Genomic DNA, 17,456 nt, shown 5'->3' on the forward strand with positions numbered 1-17,456 from the left:
ACATGCCCATTTATTCCAGGGTAAAATAGAGATGAACCAAGAACCATTTATCTTGTAGTTGACATTCCTCAGAGTTTAGTATCCCAAGATAAAGGATTGTATAAATACACTTCAATTACTATCTTCCATTTTCTGTATTTACAAATAAATAAAGCAGATCTACTATTACAATGTTAGAAATGTTTTTATATTGTCATTGTTTTGAAACATTACATCACTACTTGGCATACTGCCCCTCTTCCACCACAAATTCTCATAGTGGTCTATTTTCCCTTGCTTCCTACATTCATGATCTGAGTTGATATTGTTGTCCTGAATTATCTGTCCTACTGTTGCTGCCTCTTACAGGACATATAACAAATTCGTACCAGTTTTGTATCCGTTTAACTGTCATGACTTCCCTCCATCAAAACATCCTGAGAACTGTAGTTTGGTGATGGGTATTGTTTGTTAAAAATGTAGGAAGAACCCTGCTGGTTCAGACCAAACATCTCTCACAGTGTGTAGCCAGATTCATCTACAAAAATGCACAAAAAAAGACCCAAACAAAGTAGTTTTTCTTCATCAAGAATGTACTCCAGAGTCCTGCTCACTTTGGCAGCCCTTTCTGCACTTTTTCCAGCTGTACAATCTCCTTTTTCAGAAGGGGCAACCAGAATGATACACAGTATAGTATTCCAAGTGTGGACACACATTTGTCCCCCTTCCAGAGCCTAAAAGTTCCCTGAGAAGATATAGCATCTGTTAAACCAAAACAAACTCTTCATGGATCACTGCCTTGTTGTGGCGAAGGGGCTTGCTTAACTCAGTGAAGCCATAAACTATGCCGTGCAGGGCCACCCAAGACGGACAGGTCATGCCAAAGAGTTCTGACAAAATGCGGCCCACTGGAGAAGGAAATGGCAACCCACTCCAGTATTCTTGCCAAGAAAACCCCATGGAACGCATCACAAGGCTAAAAGATATGACGCCGGAAGATGAGCCCCTCAGGTCGGAAGGTGTCCAATATACTACTGGGGAAGAGCAGAGGGAATTTCCAAGTAGCGCCAGAAAGAGTGACTGGGCCAAAGCCAAAAGGACACTCAGCTGTGGATGTGTCTGGTGGTGAAAAGAAAGTCCGATGCTGTAAAGAACAATATTGTTTAGGAACCTGGAATGTAAGCTCAATGAATCAAGGTAAGCTGGAGGTGGTCAAACATGAGATGGCAAGATTGAACATCGACATCTTGGGAATCAGCGAACTAAAATGGACAAGCATGGGCGAATTTAATTCAGGTGACCATCATATCTACTACTGTGGGCAAGAATCCCTTAGAAGAAATGGAGTAGCACTCATAGTCAACAAAAGGGTGGGAAAAGCAGTACTGGGGTACAATCTCAAAAACGATAGAATGATCTCAGTACAAATCCAAGGCAAACCATTCAACATCACAGTATTTCAAGTCTATGCCCCAACCACTGAGGCCGAAGAAGCTGAGGTTGATGGGTTCTGTGAAGACCTACAACACCTTCTAGAACTAACACCAAAAAAAGATGTCCTTTTCATCATAGGGGATTGGAATGCCAAAGCAGGAAGTCAAGAAATAACCGAGATAACAGGCAAGCATGGCCTTGGTGTACAAAATGAAGCAGGACAAAGGCTAACAGAGTTTTGCCAAGAGAACACGCTTATCATAGCAAACACTCTTTTCCAACAGCACAAGAGGCGACTCTACACATGGACATCACCAGATGGTCAATATCGAAATCAGATTGATTATGTCCTTTGCAGCCAAAGATGGAGAAGCTCTATACAGTCAGTCAAAACAAGACCTGGAGCTGACTGTGGCTCAGATCATGAGCTGCGTCTTGCAAAATTTCGGCTTAAACTGAAGAATGTACGGAAAACCACTAAACCATTCAGGTATGACCCAAATCATATCCCTTATGAATATACAGTGGAGGTGACGAATAGATTTAAGGGATTAGACCTGATAGAGTGCCTGAGGGACTATGGACGGAGGTCCGTAACATTGTTCAGGAGGCAGCAACGAAATCCATCCCAAAGAAAAAGAAATGCAAGAAAGCCAAGTGGCTGTCTGATGAGGCTTTACAAGTAGCTGAGGAAAGAAGGGAAGCGAAAAGCAAGGGAGAAAGGGGAAGATATATCCAACTGAATGCAGAGTTCCAGAGTATAGCAAGGAGAGACAAGAAGGCCTTCTTAAATGAACAATGCAAAGAAATCGAGGAAAACAATAGAATGGGAAAGACTAGAGATCTTTTCCAGAAAACCGGAGATCTCAAGGGAATGTTTTGTGCAAAGACGGGCATGATAAAGGACAAAGAAGGCAGGGACCTAACAGAAGCAGATGAGATTAAGAAGAGGTGGAAAGAATACACAGAAGAACTATACAGGAAAGATCTGAATGTCCCTGATAGCCATGATAGTGCGGTCACTGAACTTGAGCCGGACATCCTAGAGAGTGAAGTCAAGTGGGCCTTAGGAAGCATTAGTAACAACAAAGCTAGCAGAGATGACAGTATTCCAGCTGAGCTATTTAAAATCCTAAAAGATGATGCTGTTAAAGTGCTGCACTCAATATGCCAACAAATTTGGAACACTCAGCAGTGGCCATAAGACTGTTTACATTCCAATTCCAAAGAAGGGCAACACCAAAGAGTGTTCAAACTACCGTACAATTGCGCTCATTTCACATGCCAGCAAGGTGATGCTCAAAATCCTACAAGCTAGGCTTCAGCAGTATGTGAACCGAGAACTAACAGAAGTACAAGCGGGGTTTCGAAGAGGCAGAGGAACTAGAGATCAAATCGCCAGCATTCGGTGGATCATGGAGAAAGTAAGAGAATTCCAGAAAAACGTCTATGTCTGCTTCATTGACAATGCTAAAGCCTTTGATTGTGTGGATCACAACAAACTGTGGCAAATTCTTAAAGAGATGGGAATACCAGACCACCTTACCTGTCTCCTGAGAAACCTGTACGAGGGTCAAGAAGCAACAGTAAGAACCGGACATGGAACAACCGATTGGTTCAAAATTGGGAAAGGAGTACGACAAGGCTGTATATTGTCGCCCTGCTTATTTAACTTATATGCAGAGTACATCATGAGAAACGCTGGGTTGGATGAATCACAGGTCGGAATTAAGATTGCCGGGAGAATGATCAACAACCTCAGATACGCAGACGATACCACCCTAATGGCAGAAAGTGAAGAGGATCTCAAGAGCCTCTTGTTGAGGGTGAAAGAGGAGAGTGCAAAAGCTGGTTTGAAACTCAAAATTAAAAAAAAACTAAGATCATGGCATCTGGCCCCATCACTTCTTGGCATATAGAAGGGGAAGAAATGGAAGCAGTGACAGGTTTTATTTTCTTGGGCTCCAAGATCACCGCAGACAGTGACTGTAGCCATGAAATTAAAAGACGCTTGCTCTTTGGGAGGAAAGCTATGGCAAACCTAGACAGCATAGTAAGAAGCAGAGACATCACCTTGCCGACAAAGGTCTGTGTAATCAAAGCTATGGTTTTCCCAGTAGTAATGTATGGCTGTGAGAGCTGGACTATAAGGAAGGCTGAGCGCCGAAGAATTGATGCTTTCAAACTGTTGTGCTGGAGAAGACTCTTACGTGTCCCCTGGACTGCAAGGAGGTCCAATCAGTCCATCCTAAAGGAAATCAACCCTGACTGCTCATTGGAAGGACAGATACTGAAGCTGAAGCTCAAATATTTTGGCCACCTAATGCGAAGTGAAAACTCCCTGGAAAAGACCCTGATGCTGGGAAAGATCAAAGGCAAAAGGAGAAGGGGACGGCAGAGGATGAGATGGCTAGATAGCATCACCGATACAATGAATATGAACTTAAGCACGCTCCAGGAGAGAGCGGAGGACAGGAAGGCCTGGCGTGCTGTGGTCCATGGGGTCACGAAGAGTCGGACATGACTTAACAACTGAACAACAACAACAAAACCACAAAAAGCAAAGGAAGACTTTGTTGCTCCATCAGAAATAATCCAAAATCCATGGGTGAGCAAAATCCACTATTTTGTGACATTCTCCTAATAAAGGGATTGCCCAACCATGGATTTTGGACCTATTAAACCAGTTTAAGTTAGTAGTATAGATAATTATCCAGTTATGTTGTAACTATAAACAATGGTTTAACACTGCATGCATAAGCATCAGGCTTGCATTCTCCCCTCTCCCCTCTCCTTCTCTGGAGTGACCATGAGGAGATCAAAAGCTTTCACTTCCAATTTCATTAACCGCAGTTTAGTATTATGTGAGTCTAAATCCTAAAAAATTGGGTGAAATCACATTTAGCATATATAATGCAGTGACATTGTGCAATACTGCAGCCTGATATATTTGATGTTGTTGTATAATGACTCTTCATCTAGAGAAAAATCAATGATAATTTTTGACATAGGAAGTGAAAGAGGATAGAAAAATGCACAGTGGTTTTGGTTAGGAACCAAAACAAACCACTGACTAGTTTCAAGTTGAACACTGAACCAAATAATAGTGCAGAGTTCTCAAACATCACTATCTTGGTTAAATTGTCATTATTATTGTACCTATAAATCTACAGATGTAGGGGAAATCTATATTAGAACTGAATTTTGTATTACATTTGTGGCATACTCACATTGGAGCAGTTAAATATTTATACTGCTATTTTTAAAATAATGTGGTACACTAAAGGATCTTCAGCTTACTCTGTCCTAATTACAGAATCGGTTGTATTAACTTCATCTTTCCCAGCTTATAATTTTAATGTTAGTATATGATGAGGACAGAAGAAACTGGATAATCTTTATTAATCATAAATTTCCTCAATATCACTTGGGGGGTGGGTGACAACTTTGAAATGATGATGATGATTATGATGATGATATAATGCTTTGATTCCTCTATTTTTCAAGTGCTTGAGGGAGCAATCCTATGGGGACAGGTGGCCGCTTCCGAACTCAGAGGTGACCGCCTATCCAATGCAGGACAGGAGAAGCACAGAGGGGATCGTTCCCTCCACATTTCTCCTGCCCTGCATTTTCAGCTAGTCAGCCGATTTTGGCTGTCTAGCCATGGGAAGGCGGAGAGGGGGAGGAGGCTGCCGGACAACACATAGGATGTGTCGTACCAGCATTTCTGCTTTCCCCGCCCTGGAACACCCCCAAAACGCCCCATTTCAGGTGCTCCACACTCTGCTACAGAGCACGGGGCTGTTCCACACACTGCCTGCTAGGCAGCGCGGAAGGGGGAGAAGGTCAGTTCCCAGAAAATCAGATATCCTATGGCCATCTAGCCGCTGACTAGCGGCCATAGGATTGCTCCCTGAGTTGCATAATTTAAAATATCATTGTTTCAGATCCAGACCACATCATACTTAGAGGAGACCCATTAAAATCAATGGGACAAGCAAGTCATGACTAACTTAATTCACATTGATTTCAGTGGGTCTACTCTAAGTATGACTAAATCTGTATCTGACCCATTAAATTACAAAATATCATCCCTTTCCATTATTCCTGACACTATTTACAGCCCTAAGATCTTTAAGTGTTGCCCCACTGTGAGTGGGTGAACTGCTGTGATGTCACAGTGATGCATTTCAGGCAAAGATATCACTTTCCCTCTGACTTAGTAGCTCTGATGTCACAGAGAGCCTGGGTAGACTTGGGTTGGCCAGCTACAAGCCAAGAGCTATGTGGAATTGAACTTCAAAGTCCATAAGAAACATTTGTTAAATTAAACCACACAACTATGTCTTAGTTATCATTATCTTTCAAATGGCACCTTCTAGATGCAAATTAGTTGATTTTTTTTTAACTTTCAGTGTCAACAGATAGACCATATTGCTGATAGTATGTGATCTTTTGCTCACCTTCTGCCTCGGCTGGCCTATGTTTAATGGCTGACACTGGCAGACTAGACAAATCCTGTGCGATGTGTATAATTGAGCCATACTGCATATTATGCTTGCTTAATCTTATACTGCTATGAAACATGGGGCCCCTTCACACTGTGCTTTTATCCTGCGATTGAGATTGCTCCTTCATGGAAGTTTGCAGGCTCTTTACATGATGCCGTGATCCTCCAAGGTGTCTCCTGCACTAAATGCCCTTTGTTCCTTTTTAAAATAGATTGCAGATAATGAGCTATCAAATTACCTCGTTGTGTTCTGCTTCAGTTTCCTCCGTGAAAATAGTAAAAGCGGCAAGAAGAGGAGCGAGATCGATGAAAGATAATGGAAGACTCAATTACAGGGAGAAGGGGTGGAAGGGAGCACATGAAAAAGGGAGTTGTTGTGATCCTGCATTTAAAACATAAACAGAAAGCCTCATTTTAAATGCAGGATTTTAGGCTGGTGTAGAGATGCCCATGGAGTCCTGAGCCCGGTCCTCTTCAACATTTTTATTAATGACTTGGATGAAGAGGTACAAGGAATGTTTATTAAATCTGCAGATGACATAAAATTGGGTGGGATAGCTAACACCTTGGAAGACAGAAACAAATAAGTGGTCTTGATAGGCTGGCGCACTGGGCTGAAAACAACAGAATGAAATTTAATAGGGATAAATGCCAAGTTCTGCACCTAGGAAAAAGAAACCAGATGCACAGTTACAAGATGGGGGATACTTGGCTCAACAATACTACAAGCAAGAAGGATCTTGGAATTGTTGTAGATCACAAGCTGAAAATGAGCCAACAAAGTGATATGGCTGCAAAAAAGGCTATCGCTATTTTGGGCTAAATTAATAGAAGTGTAGCTTGCAAATCAGGAGATCAGATCAGTCAATCCTAAAGGAAATCAACCCTGACTGCTCATTAGAAGGACAGATAATGAAGCTGAAGCTCAAATATTTTGGCCACCTAATGCGAAGAGAAAACTCCCGGGAAAAGATCGAAGGCAAAAGAAGAAGGGGACGGCAGAGGATGAGATGGCTAGATAGCATCACCAATACAATGAATATGAACTTGAGCACGCTCCTCGAGAGAGCGGAGGACAGGAAGGCCTGGTGTGCTATGGTCCATGGGGTCACGAAGAGTCGGACACGACTTAACGACTGAACAACAACAAAGCTTGCAAATCACATAAAGTACTAGTTCCCCTCTACTCAAAACTGGTTAGTCCTCATCTAGAGTACTGTGTCCAGTTCTGGGCACCGCACTTTAAGAAGGATGCAGACAAGCTGGAGAAGGTTCGGAGGAGGGCAACAAAGATGATCAGGGGACTGGAAACAAAGCCCTATGAGGAGAAACTGAAAGAACTGGGCATGTTTAGCCTTGGGAAGAGAAGACTGAAGGGAGCTTTGATAGTGCTCTTCAAGGACTTGAAAGGTTGTCACAGAGAAGAAGGCCAAGATCTCTTGATCATCCCAGAGTGGAGGACACGGAATAATGGGCTCAAGTTACAGGAAGCCAGATTCTGGCTGAACATCAGAAAAAACTTCCTGTTAGAGCAATACAGCAGTGGAACCAATTACCTAGGGAGGTAGTGGGCTCTCCCACACTGGAGGCATTCAAGATGAGGCTGGACAGCCATTTGTCAGGGATGCTTTGACTTGGATTCCTGCATTGAATAGGGGGTTGGACTCAATGGTCTTATAGGCCCCTTCCAACCCTACTAGTCTATGATTCTATTGTGTTCTTTTGTATCATCAGAAGTTATGTGATGTAGCAGGAAAAACTAAAATCTTATTGATTGTTTAAAATGTGGAGTTAAGAAAATGGATGGCAAGTTAAGTACAAAAGCTTTCAGATAGTTAAAGCAATTAAATTAAAGGGGTTGAAAAGTGCATGCTTCATTAGTCTTAGCATACCTTCAGTAACAGCATTAATATCTTAATTGCTCCTGATCACCAATAAAGTAAGGAAGAAAAGGGACACAGAGTGCCCTGAGGGTAACAGCTGTGTCTTGCAAAAGGCACTGCCAAGAAACCATATGTAAAGTTGGGAGACATAATCAGTTTCAAAAGAGAAGGGAGAAAAAGAAACATCAGTTGTGAGGATCATAAGTATGAGGACATTTTCCCAGTAAATGATTCTTATAAATACTGTCTCAGAAAATAATAAAATACATATTTAACATCTTCATAAACTTTCTTATCCAGCCGCTGTACTTCATACAGATGTTTCATTGACAATTATGGAAACTAAGTTCTGCTGTGAACTCACATTAAAATGTTTGTTTATCTTCTCTTATTTGGCTTGTACTTGGCTCCACACTTTTGTCTTAAGTCTCCCACTTCTCAGACTAAGGGCTGCACTACATATTACCTTAATCGCACTTTTTAAAAAGTGTGCTTAACATTGCCACTTTTATTTTGAAAGAAAAGTAGCGGTGTGGCCCCAATTTGGTACCATGCTCCCAATTTAGATCTGGAGCCCATGCTGGTTTCCCACTGAGATTTACCCCCTCCACTGCTAATTGCCCTGAAAAGTGTTCTTTATTGCAAATAGCAGTTTATTCAGCTTATTGAATGCTGAACAACAAATGGTTTGGTTTCAAGAATGGAGTAAAATGTGTCTGGGCAGATACAGAAAAGGTGAGGAAATGAATGGGGGAAGCATTATTTCTTCATAGTATGTAAGGAAGGCATATTAGTCTAAATTAAAATGCTTTCTCCCCTGACCCCATTTTGTGTTTAGCACAATGAAATCTGGTTTAGTCTTCACTGGGGAAGCTGAAGAGAAGATGACCTGAATACATGCTAAGAAGCAGTTTATTGAAACAAGCTGTTGAAGCCTAACCCTTGGTTAGAAGCACCTTTCCTTATCCTGTCCTTACAAAAACTGGCGCCTTTTGCGGTTTCAGTGGGCTGCCCTAGACCAGGAAGAATATCAGGCAGATAGGCAGGTGGAAAGAGAGAAGTCATGTGTAAGACACATTCTATATTTTTTATCTGGCTTTGCAGTAAGTGACAAACACAAGAGCTGCAGAATGTGGTGGCAGAAACCCTTTTCCAGTCTATACACAAGACATGAGGGTTGAGACATACATTACAACTGGGCACATGCTGAAGCAATCATTTCCTTCACGCTCATCAGGACACCCATTCAGTGCACAATGGGGTGAGAAAGGTTTGCTCAGCTTATTGAAAATGCTAGAGCAATAGGTGAGTGGTGAAGCAATCCAGCAGTTGTCTTGCCACATGTCTGCCTGCAAGATGTGTCTTCTTGACTCTGATGCCTGGATGAGCGGAGGGTTGTGGGAAGTGGCCCCTTAGGAACTACTGGTACATTGTTGCTAAATGCACCAGAAGATGCGGACAGAACCTCAGATTCACATCTAAAGGTTTCAGAGTATGTTATGAAAACAAACAAAAATCCATGAAGCACTTCAGCATGATTTTTGAGTTTGTGCAGACTTGTAATTTAGAGACCAAGTAACTGTTGAACTCCTCCAGGGCAACGGAAACAGGATCTGGCCCATGCACGGTCTATAAGTATGCTTTTCTATAACAACGGGAGAATCCTGTCTGCATATAATACACTTGAGTTGCTGGATATGTATACTAAGTGCTACATTCCTCTCCAGTTCCCCTTTCATAAGCAAATCATTAGGTCTCTCAGATACCTTGAGTGTTTGCCTACCTTTACTATCACAAGAAGAGTTACTAAATCACTCATAATCAAACTAAATTTGCAAAAAGAAGTGATGTATGATCACTTGGCTTACATCAGTGTTGTCTCAACTAGGAGCCCATGGGCTATATCTATCCTGCAACAGCAGTTTGCCTGGCCCCCTGCACCTATTCTCACATTATTGAAGAGGCTATAGTTTACTTGCCAGGTCCCCATCTCAACAAGAAAGGAGAGGTCCTTCAGTCTTCTGGGGTGGGGCAGATTCTGCCCAGCCAACCTGCTCTGGGTGTGAGAAGGTGATGCCATTGTTGGGGGTCTGCCCCCTAAGTATCTTGGCCGGAGAAAATCTGGTCTCCCAGGCTGAAAACGTCAGCCACCTCTGCCTTATGTGATTCAGATACAGTCACTAAAAAGTGGGTCTGACATTACTTCTAACCCATTTTGCTTCTCTCCAGACAAGCAGGCCACCATTTCCCACTAACATCAGTGCTCTCCTGGCAGGAAACGTCTTCCCTTAACCCCAGTGATATGGCTTAATATGTAACCCTATAATTTCCTGGCATTTCATGGAAACAGCTCAGTAAAATAATTTTACAAGTGAAGAATGATTGCCAAATTCATTCCTCAATTCTGACTGGTCCTTAACAAAAGGCAAAATGATTCAGGTGTCTTCACCCAGCCATTTAATGCCCTCAAACATTTTATAGAGCTCCCACTGCTACTGTATAAATTAAATCTAAAGCTCTTTGGGATGGAAAGTGCTGCATAAATGAAAGGTGGTGTCATTTTGAAGGTTATAAAAGATCAAATACAAGATTGCAGTAGGAGGTCTGTTGGGATATCTTTATAGAGATCTTTTTAATGACATTTTTTTTCTATTTTAAGATTTCATGTTAACTTTCAAATGACATGATTTCTTTTTCCAAAACATAATGTCCGGAAAGTGCAGTCTCTAGCTTACTTTTGTGATTTGCTTTCCTTCCCTTTTTATATCTTTATATTGTTAATTCTAAAATTCCAGCCTTTGGCCAGATGCGACCTCGGAAGGCAAGGCTAAAATTCAGAACTGGAGTCCATTTAATGCAGGGGTGAGCAGCCTGTGGACTCCAGATATTGTTGTACTCCAACTCTGATCATCCCTGACCATTGGCCATACTGGCTGTGGCTGATGGGAGTTTGGAGGGCCACAGCTTGGCCACCCTTGAGCTAATGGTCATTTCAGTAGTGGCACCTAAAGTCTAAATAGAGAAGGCAAGGCCAAATCAGGACCAGATCAGATTCAGAACAGCAGCCACGATCAGGATGGGTATTCATTATCAGGATCAGTGCATATGCAAGCAAGGCCCAGAGCAGAAGGACTTCCAGACTCAAATGCAACAAGAGAAATACAACGAATAGTCTGTTGCAGACAAAACAACAAAGATGTATTGTGACAGAAATTAAAGCCGAGGTATTGATAAAGACAGGCTAATTGTTCAGAGGATTTCCATTGCTTACTTCTTCTGGGAGAACTCCAAACTGCACTTTTCAAAGGTGACTCCACATCAGAGCCATGCAACTTGGGTCCAAAAGCAGGCTGATGAACACAAGCGCAAAACAGTAGCTTGTGGGTAGGGTTGGCCCTACTGTCAGGAGTGCCCTAGCTGCCTCTTGCAGTCCCCTCCAATAGCCAACTCAGGACACAGACGACGAGGATTCTTTCCAAGGCTTTATTCCTTTATTACTTTATGACTCTTGCAGGTACTAATCACTAGTGACTAAGCAAGGAACTGCGCTGGGGATAGATAGCAGAGTAGCCTAAGCTCCAGGTAAGGCAGTTGGTCCCCGTTTGAAGGAGAACCGCGGGAAGACTCTGAACTTATGGGCTATGGAGAGATCCTCCCTCTTTCCCTTGGGTCCTCAGGACATGACTGTTGTTTTAGCACCAAACAAGCAGAGCGCCTCCTTTCAGCGCCCTCCATCTGTCGTCGCTCCCTGCGTCTGCGGCGAGCATCCAGCAAGCCCCTCTCCAGCGCTCTGTCACTGCCAGGGTCGCTATCTCTCCCAGGAATGCTGGCAGGAGGAATCTCTGCCAGCTGCTGTGCTTGTGAGAGATGAGTGAGCTCCTCTCCCACAGATTGCTGTTCTTCCTCAGAATCAGAACTGCTCTGGGACTCTATGGGCTCAGTTTCCACTGAGCCCATAGAGCCCTATGGGCTCAGTGTCCACATCCACACTGCTACCGATGGCAGGTCAACATCAGCCAGTAATGAGCCAGCAGCAACAAATGATGTTTGATTATTTCTTCAGTAAATAATTACTTTCCTCTTTTTGTTATGTTCAGTATTGTTAAAGTTTCTCTCTCTCTCTCTCTCTCTCTCTCTCTCTGCCTCTCTTTCTTCTAAGTGGTAGGCAAATTAATTGACCTGCATTGTTGGTGCCTTGGCTGATAATGAGATTTGGGTAAGAAATGGTAAACCAAATCAGTCTTGTTAAATAATCTATGCATCCAAATAAATCTTCATATCTTTCTTTGCCAGCAACAGCTGTGTAGCTCATGCAGAAGCTGGTGGTCAGATATCCATCAAACCAAAGATTCTTAAATGACTGCACAGTCTTTTAAGCATATGACTATATCATACTGGGCTGCCCTGGTCTCTAACATCTCCTACATACACAATGTATTGTTTTGTGACATGGATGCCATCCATGTCCCAGAGAAATAACTAGCTTAACTGTATGTCTATCAAGGGTGTTGAGCCTCTTTCAGCCAGAGGTCTGAATTTCAATTTCAGAGAAGTTCTCAGGGAGGCAGAGCATTCCAGCTGTGGGCGGGGCTGAAGGCAAAAGGGGCAAGGCCTGAAATATCAGAATACCAGCATATTTTAGCTTAAAGCTTTTACTACCAGTAACTAAGCCTTAGGAGAGGCATTCCATCTTTCAGAATACAGGCAAAAACTGCAAAAGCTGGGAGACCATGAAATGATTGGCAGACAGAGGAAAGGGGAATGGCCATCTGGGGAACCCTGGAGGGCCAAATTAGGACCCCAGATGGGCCAGATTTGGCCCACAGGCTTTGGGTTCAACATCCCTGCTTTAAATCAACTGATAATACAAACACACCAGACCCCATTAAACTACAAAACAAGCATCTCCCTTCTTACTGAGAATCAGTGACTGACAATGGAATCCTTTATGTGTCTGTTCAGAAGTAAGTCCCATTGGGTTCATTGGGACTTACTCTCAAATAAGTGGGTATAGAATTGCAGCCAGAATCAGTGATTTCTGGTCTGTTTAAGAAGACGTGATAGGACTTTAACACCTCATTATTCACAATGCCAGATATTGAATCAGTGTTTGGTAACTAATGGTAACATGCTGCTTAAAACAGATATGTTATGAATCCTAGTTGTCATTGTATTCCTTGTGATCATTTTCCCTAAAAAGAATTATTCTGATCATTTTGTGACCTGGTGCAAGGTCATCCAGTGAGCTTCATATCTGAACAGGGATTTGAATCCCTGGTCCAAGTCCATCCCACTGTATTCAGCGGCACTTCTTCTTAAGTATGTTTCATAAATTGCAGCCTTACTTAATTTTTAAAAGCTATCTTGTAAGCCTTATGTGTCATTATAAGAAGCTCTAGGGGCAACGCCTCTCCATGCTGCTCCTTTGCTCAATTTCTTGGCAGCTTCTTCCTACTCACCTCTTTATAGCATTACTTTTGCCACCTCCACACATAAAACAATACAATCCCCTCCTCCCCTGAGTTCCCTTTAACAGCCCAAGGAAATATTTCTGGAACATGCATTCCTGTGATTTTCAGGAGAAAGTTTTCAACGACTTTGTTTCCTGCCACAGCTATCAGATGAATAGTTTTAAAGTGTATGTATACTTTTTTGTCACAAAGAAATAATGTAATCTGTGCCTGCGCATATGCATGAAGTTATCCCTCTGTTGGTCATCACAAGACCAGGGGGGTGCCTCCATGAGCGATTTACTCCGAGCTGGCTGCGTTTGGAGGATGTTAGGGAAAGATGATGTTGTGGCCATCCAGCAGCCACCCCGGAGCTTATCAGGGAAAAACCGGATTTCCTGAGACTACTTAAAGTCTGATCCTTTTCCTCAAGTTGGGCTCTCCCTGGTATTGTTGCTGTGTGCCCCAACCCCCGCATTTTCCTCGGGTATGCTAGCCCTGCCCAGGGTTGTGCCTTTCACCGTGACCCCAGTCAAGGGGTGTTTCCGATGAACTTCCCATCCCTGCACAAACCAATTAGTGTCTACTCAGAAGTAATTCCATTGTGGTCAATGAGGCTTGTCCCCTGAAAGTGCACATCAGAATTTACAGAGATCCCCCTCAATTGAAATAGCACATTTTGAAGCACTAATTCCCTAAGTGCTGTAAAGCGCTTTCTTGAAGCTATGATCTTCCCTTGTTTGGTTTATTGTCATTCGGAAGTAACTACTTCCATCTTCGATCATCCTGATCCTGCGCAGCATTGGGTTAGAAAGGGGGCTGGTTTCCCATCTGTTTCCCCTCCCTGTCTCTCCCAGCACAAACATATGTGTGCCTACTTGTGAGTAACTGCTATGGTGGTCAATGAGCCTTGTCCCTGAACTGCACACTCCCGAGATTCCCATGAATCGAAATAACGCATTTAGAGAGCCTTAATGTCAAAGCTTCGAAGCTTCAATTGATCACATCAGGGCAGCTAGAACACAGTGTTACTATAATGATTGTTGGTGGGGGTAGGGGCGAAGAGAGAGAGAGAAAGAGAGCAATTTCTGTGGATACAGGAGAGGAAACCTCCCAAGATCAAAGGAGAAAAAGGGGAGAGCCGGGGGGGGGGGGGGGCTCAACTCTTATTAGTTGAGCAGCCTCTGCCAGTCAGAGGTTGTTCACTCCAACCCCCCTCTCCACCTGGAAGTATGTTCTGTGAAGCAACTGTGATTCATTTGCTTGTGGAGCCCTTGAAAAATCAGGGTAAACCACAATTGGCTTCTCCTTCCGTTGTCTTGGAGAAACCCCCTAGAAAAGAAGCAGCCAAAATAGAATGTGTCCTCTAATGCAAGGGTCCCCAAACGTTTTGGACTGTGGGTTCAATTGGGAATTTGAGAAACTGCTGTGGGCACCACCACATAATGGCTGCCATGAGGATGTAGCTAGTCACTTAATGGCTGCCATGGGGGCCTGATTAGCCAAGAGGTGGGTGCAGGGGGGGGGAGAAATAGTGAGGCTAGAGGCTGGGAGGCATGGGGAAATGGAAAGAGTTGCTTCCTGGCCTGCCCAATCATCTTCCGTCCACACAGACATCTCCCCTTTGCTCTCCCTCTCTCTCTGTCTCTCCACTCCTAGCCTCTAACCTCACTATTTCTCTCTCCCAAGCCCTTTCCTCACTATTTCTCTCCCTTCCCCATCCCTAGCCTTCTTTCTCTCCCTTCCTGGCGCCCAGCCTTGCTCTTTCTCTCCCACTGACCCCTTTATCTGGCTGTTTCTCTCCACTCCCAGCCTCTAGCCTCACTCTTTCTGTCCCCTCTACACCTTTGCCTTGCTTCTTCTTCCTACCCAATGAACAGCTGATCAGCAGCAGGTTCAGGAACAGGAAGGAGAACCTGGCACCCTAATGTTTTTTTAATGTGTTAATTGTTATTTTTATGAAGGGGACAAGGAGTGAAGAGCTTTGTGAGGCTCCATTGGAGGTGCCAACAGGAGCCACATCAGGGACCCATCCTCTAATGTGTCCTTTCAGCTGAGGTGGGGAACTTGCAGAGTTCAGTGCCTCACCACGTGGAAGAGCTCCATACGGATCCAGCAGTTCCTGACAGAGGGTTTTTCTCCCCATAATATTTATTTATTACATATATATCGTATCTTCAGCCTTTCACCTGGGAGAGATCTCTCCCAATTCCTTTTCCATCTAGAAACTGCATAGGGAGATACCACTGCTTTCCCTTACTTTAGAGAGTCAGCCATGCCTTTGTAATACCAGCAGCCATTAGTGTAGTCCCTGCTCTCATCTCATGCCCATTTATGTCTAATAACCAACACATTTCACACGAATGGAAGGGTAAAAGACTGCCATCCCTAACAGACCTGGAAGCAGAAGGTCAAAATAGAATGAATATGAGCCTACAGAGGGTGAGCAACAAGTAGCACAATTTTTCCATATGCATTTCCATCATTTTGTGGACATTTTACAAGTTATATACATTTGTTTATAAATGTACATATACAAACATCTGCCTAAAATTTAACATGGCTTTGCGAGGTGCCACCCATTGCAAATACATGGTTAATACTTATCTAGGTGTGGAAGTACATACTGGGTTAGCGTTAAAACCATGGCAGATGGATGAAGCTCAGGGAAAGCCGTTTGAATCCATAAGGGCTCAATCCTATGCATGTTTAGACAGAAAAAAAATGTCCTACAGCTCCCAGCACCCCCCAGCCAGCCATACTGGGCTGGGGGATGCTGGGAGTTGTAGAACTTTTTTCTGTCTAAACATGCATAGAATTGTGCCCTAAATTATGAAATCTCTTCAGGTTAAATTACCATCCCAAAGTATTTGCTAGGATTTCACAGCTTCTTACTAAGACACCGTTATGTGAATTGTTAATAAAGTTCACTTTGTGTGTAAGTCCAAAATGTGCTTAATTCATACATCTGCAGTAGCTTCCCATTTCCTCATCTCTTGGACTAATTCAAGTGATTTGGATTATTCGCCCTGTTGACAAACTGGTTTCCCCAACCTTCTTTACATGTACTGCTTGACGTTATTTACATAAGCACTTTGAAATTCCGAACAGGAAAATACCACAGAAGTGCACTGTATGAAATTTTGTTTGTACAGTATTAGCAACCCAGCCCATCTGTGCTGAATCAACACAGTAAACAGCAAATCTTACAGACATTATTAGCCCAAACAATAAAAGTACAGGAAGCAAGGCAGCTTTAGCTTGGTGAAATTAGTTTACTTACTTCTCTGTATTGTGTTGTGGGAACAACAGAAATCATCTAAGCCACTCCGGTGCTTGACTAGGAACTACTTTTTGTTTTGCTTTTTAACAAAATTGCCTAGAGGATGTAGGATATGAACTTACTGGTGCAATACAAAACAACAAAATACCTTTCTTAACTCAGCTAGTCTTTGGGAGCCTAGCTCGCTGCAGTGTCCTTGAAATCAGCACCTGATTATTGTTGTAAGCTGTGCGTGTGTGTGCGTGCGTGCGTACGGACACGCACCCCAATTTCTCCAAGCAGTGAGAAGTTCCAGGATGCAGCACTTACCTGGGCTTGGTCTCGGGAGATTTTTTGTGATTTGCAATATCTGATTTATTTACAAATATACCGGTTGAGAAAATAGGTGGAGGCATAGCTTAAACACTCCAACAGACACCAGGGCCTCATCTATACGGAGTCGCTTTATGATGCGATTCCACTTAAAGCTGGATTTTCAGGAATTTGAATTTGCACCTACCATGGTACATGCAGCCAGTAAAGCGGTGCATACATTATAAAAACACACACACATACACACCCTACTTTCATGAGGAAAATGGCACCTGAAACTGCATTAACTCAGGGTTGGGTGGGCACAGTTCCATGAGTAGAAGGGAACGTCATCAACCGAATAGGTGCAGTGCAGTGAATGAGTGGAATCCTGCTCCCTGCCCCTCTCTCTGTTTCCATGCTCAGTGAAGTGCAATCAAAGGCAATGAGTTACTGCCAAGTAGACATGTTTAGCCCACTCCTCTCCTCGTGTCCACCTTTTCATGACGGCAACTTTCCCTTCCGCCAATCAGCTCTGCGACCCCCAGCCCACACCAAAGCCAGTTGAGGTCACACAGACTTCCAAACTGCACTGAAGCCACCAGGATGGGGAAATCCAACGC

This window comes from Heloderma suspectum, chromosome 5 (genome assembly GCF_057233095.1).
Source record: "Heloderma suspectum isolate Gila_16-S chromosome 5, 16-S_ref, whole genome shotgun sequence".
In the NCBI taxonomy this organism is placed as follows: Eukaryota; Metazoa; Chordata; class Lepidosauria; order Squamata; family Helodermatidae; genus Heloderma; species Heloderma suspectum.